Here is a 5,054-nt window from a genome sequence, read left to right as displayed (position 1 = left end):
TACTGGCTAGAATTCTAACTGGATTGTAAATTGGTTTCTTAACTGATATGTTTGGACTTATCAGCAAGTTTGATCTCAAATAGAGTTCCAGTTTGGTCTATGGGTTGGTTTGGCATTTTCTTTGGCTTTGTAATTAGCCCTTGATTGAAATCATAGGCCAGACCATGGAGTATGGTCAGAATTCAAGGGTGAAAGAACTAACCCATGTAACTTCTGAACATAGTATTATGACATATCCTCAAGCTAAAGACAAAAAGAAACATAAACAAATATTGAATTCTAGTTAGATTTGTTTCTTGCCATGTTAGTAATTCTGAAACTACTTTTGTGTATTTTAGAACAAAGAAAATCAGTAAATATATGTGGATAATTTTCAGATTTCTCACTATTAGAAAAGAGAATACAGAAAGGAAGAAGGCTAGAATGAACCTTATGATGTTGGATTGGAAATGGAAGAATCAGTATGAATTCAAGGTTTTATAAAAGTAAATACATGATGGATGGATGGAAGAATGGATGGATGGATGGATGGATGGATGGGTGGATGGGTGGATGATTAGTTTTGTTTTGCTTTTTTTTTTCTGGGTCCTCTGAAAAGCAGACTTCACATCAGGGTTACATATGTAAAAACTTTAAGGGAAAGGTCTGTGAAAGAGAATATGGGTAGGGAGCCTGAGAAGGCTGGGAAAACTGCCATATTGCTTTTCAAATCTGACTATGAGAGAAGGAGAGAAGGAAAGGAGGGAGGGGGAAAAGAAAGGATTAGGGGGAGGAAGAAAGGAAAGAAGATTGGGTAGAGTACTTAACTTTTGCATAGCATCAGGCTATCCTCCAACTAAGTCTCCTTAATAGGAGCATCAACTTTCCCATGAAGGGGCCTTTCTTACTCTCCCTGATATGCTCAGTTATTGGTTGGAGGAAGCCCATCCAGAAGTGTGCCCTCAGTACAAACATGAGACTGAATCTCAAAGCACATCAGCTTGGGCCCACAGTTAGTTATGCTCCTCTTAATCAGAGACCTGAAAAGCACTTTTTCATAGCTGCCATAGTCCATTTCTTGCACCATGCAGAACTACTTCTCTATACAAGTTCAGAGAGAATTCCTCTGTGGTCCCCCAGGGCCTCCCTTCCTGAGGAGAAACTCCCTGATGGAAGTTAGTGGGATGAACTACAATACTCATTGCTACAGTTGATCTCAAATCCTCAACTGGTACTTACCCTTTCTCTCCTCCACTATCTGTTCTAAATTTTCCCTCACCCTCAGCTATCATCTCAGCAGATCTTGGTAGTTTACTTGATGTATAATTCAAATCTTTAAGTCTGAGGGGTTTCAATCTTTCATAAGCATACCCCTCTCAATCCGGTTTATTGCAGAGGACTATTCATAGTTACAGTGGAGCAAAGCAGTACCAGGAGGTGCCCAAGTAGATGGAAGAGATCTGATGTAGTCTACTTACCACTAAATGGCTAATTGGTCTTCTTGAGGAATAGTGCTATATCAGAGGCTCAGTGTTGGTCTCTGTTGCTGACAAGTTGGACATTCAGAAATAGCAATGGCTAGATCTACCTTGATAAGTATAAGTGCATGCTCTTGGGCCCATTTGTGGCTTTCATCTTTGCCATCATGGCTGCTCCATTTATATGCCCATCATGCCAATTCCTGGAGTGGCCAGTGACAAATGGCTAACATTAACTAACTGAGTCATTTTGTCTCCTTGGTTGTGCAGTATCTTTTCTGGATTGGATGCTTTTTGGTTTACATTAATGTTTAATACAAAAATCTTCCCACTTCATTTCACTCCAATGTATCCTTTCTCATGTCTCCTCCCCAGAACTTTTTGTCTCCAATCTTCCCATCCTTTCCTTTCTAGCCCCTAAATGGAAAGCCAGACCACTGACCACTGCCTAAGAATTGGTATAAATTCTTTCTTGGGTCATTTCTTCTTCCACACAAATGGGTGACTGGGTACATTTTTTTTTTTGATCCATTATTTTTCAGGGTTATCCCTGAATGTGTTCAAATAACTGTCATCTGTTTTTGGCTTGTACCAATATACCAAGATGACCCTATCCATGGACTTTTTCCTCCTCATTCACTATTTGTATGGGAACCTCACCCTGTATCCCCATATAGCTATAGGGCTATCTGCTTATGAAACTTACTTATGCCTTCTAGTCCTACATGGGCTATACCACAGATGTACCATTTCTATTGGATGATAGACTGCTACTGGACCAGTCCATTTTGATAAAACAAATAACCAGCTCAAATGGGCAGTTAGGACACACGGCCACTTGGAGTTCCATGGCCAAGTGTTCCATTTCTACCAGAACCTAGTAACTTACCGAGAACTGTTTCGCAAAAGGTGTATAATTCTCTGCTGCAAATGGCATGGTTTCATTCCAGAATCCCAGGGGTGTGCATTGAGATTCTCACACTAGAGTTTGCCATAAGCTCCATACTGCATCTTTCCCCACCACTGATACCTCTAAAACTATAAAAATCTTCCAGATCATAAGAGCCTAATGACAGGGCTGATTGCATCATAGCGTGGACTTGCTGCACAGTCCCTTCCTCCTCTGAACTACATTCAAAGCTGTCAATTGTGTGTGTCGCCTGGTATATGAGCCACAGTAATTTTCCGGTATTCCTAGATGTGATGTGTTGCCTCCAAAATCCAAAGAAGCCAACCAGTACTGTGTTTCCCTCTTTTTGGTAGGGAAAGAAGATGTAGTAATTTGTCTTCTACTTTGGAGGAGATATACCAAGCACACTCCTGACCAGATCACTAAAAACTTCACTGAATTGGGCAGTCTGTGAATCTTCATATGGTGGTTATCTCCCTCCCTCTGGAGCACATCTTTCTTATCAAGACCTCCAATATACTATTCACATCTTCCTTTTCCTGTCCAATCAGTATACACTATCAATGCAATAGAGCAATGTGAAGTTCCATGGGATGTCCAGCTGGCCAAGATATCTTCAGACTATATTATAACAAAGTAAACATATCCCAGAAGCAAAATTGTAAATAAATGTTAGTTATTTCTTCCATATGAATGTGAACTGATCCTGATCTTCTTTTCTAACTGGAATGAAATAGAATGCATTTACCAAGTCAATAGCCATGTACCATGTAACTGAGGCCATATTTATCTGCTCTAACAATTATATCATGTCCAACAAAGCAGCTGAAATTGTGGCTACTGCTTAGTTAAGTCTGTGGTTTAGCCCATAGCTATTCTCCAGGATCTGTTAAATTTCTGGAAGGGCCAGACTGGTGAATTAAATAGAGATTTGATTGTTCCGCCACCCCTGCATCCTTTAGATCTTTGATGATGGCATTAATCTCCACCCTACAAACCTTCCCCTAGGGTGCTATTTTGGCTGTTGGAGAGGGAGCAGCTTCAGAAGTTTCTACCTGGCTTTCCCCACTCTGATAGCTCTATGTCAAAGACTAGGGATCCAAGGCCACAGTTACTCTAAATGCCAAGTATATCAATTCCAGTTATATACTTGGGGACAAGGGAAATAACCATTAAGTGGGTCTGCAAATCCAGTGCTCACTGTATTTGCAGTGAGCCTTGGCTCACTTTAGCCAAGGCTCCATTTATTGCCCTGGCCACATGGGTCCTACTCTAAAAGGGAGTCTGTGATGATGCTCTAGGTCTCAGGGTATCAATGTCAATTCAGAGTTTATGAAACCAATCCTCAAAATGTCTGATTAGCCAGTACACAGTGTTCTCAGTAAATGACCATAGGTTCCTTTGGAATCATCACAGTGATATATGTTGTGATGGTCTTGCCATGTTACGCACATTTTCTTTCTTTGCCCCTTCTTTTGTTGTAAAATTTAGGAAATCACTGCCAAATCCAAGGTCATGAAGGTTTTCTACTTTGTTTTCTTCCAGGACTTTTATGGTTTTAGCTCTTATGTGTAGGTCCTTGATCTACTTTGAGTTAATTTCTGTATAAGGTATGATATAAGGGCCCAACTTCATTCTTTTGTATACAGATATCAGTTTTCCCAGAACCATTTGTTGAAGATACCCATTTACTCTTCTTAGAATATAATTGTGAAACTCCTGACATTGAGAAGTGAGGTCTGTGTACCGTCTCTTTGAATCTGGATAGACTCCTGACTGTGGTTGAAAGAACACTTTGTAACTTCTGAAGCTAAGTCATGAGAAGTGAAATATGGAGTGTTATTGCTTAAAAGGTAAAGAATTTCTCTTTTGGGTAATGAAAAAGTTTTAGTAATGGAGGGTGGTGATTGTAACACAATATTGTAAAAGTAATTGATGCCACTAAACTGTGTGCTTAAAAATTATTAAAATGTCATTTCCCAGTGCCTGTCCATGCAAAAAAAAGTATTAAGATTGCAAATTTTACGTTATGTATATGTTAGCACCCAGAAAAAGTTGATACAATTTCTACCTGATTCTCTTGGGACACTTGCTTTTGGAACCCACCTATCCTTCTATGACATAGCCTGAATTAGTCAGGATTCTCTAGGAAAACAGAACCAACAGGAATATCTGTAAACATGAGATTTTATAAAAGTGTCTCATGCAACTGTGGTGATGCACAAGACCAAAAACCATAGGGCAGGCCTCTGAGCTGACGGCTCCAATGAAGGTCTTCAATGAATACCCTGGGAGAAGCTGACTGGCTGAAGCAGAGATATTCTCTCCCCTGACTTCTCCTTTAAAGCCTTTGGCTAATTAGATTAATCCTAACTAATTTCGAGAGACATTCCCCTTGGCTGACTGCAGATGTAACCAGCCATAAATGCAATCAAGTGCTGACGATTTAATAAACTAGCCTTCTAGTTTATTAACCAGCTATGAAATGTCCTTGTAGTAAAGGTTAGGCCAGTAGTTGCTTGACCAGACAACTGGGCACCATCACCTAGCCAAGTTGACACATGAATTTAGCCATGATAGTCCAACCCTTGTCAACTTGGCAATTATGCACATTAATTTAAACCATACTTAATCTAAATAGAATGCAATAACAGAAATTTTTCATCTAACAATACTCAACTCTCCTG

Source organism: Tamandua tetradactyla, chromosome 8, assembly GCF_023851605.1.
Source record: "Tamandua tetradactyla isolate mTamTet1 chromosome 8, mTamTet1.pri, whole genome shotgun sequence".
NCBI classification, from domain to species: domain Eukaryota; kingdom Metazoa; phylum Chordata; class Mammalia; order Pilosa; family Myrmecophagidae; genus Tamandua; species Tamandua tetradactyla.
This window is presented reverse-complemented; position numbering follows the sequence as displayed.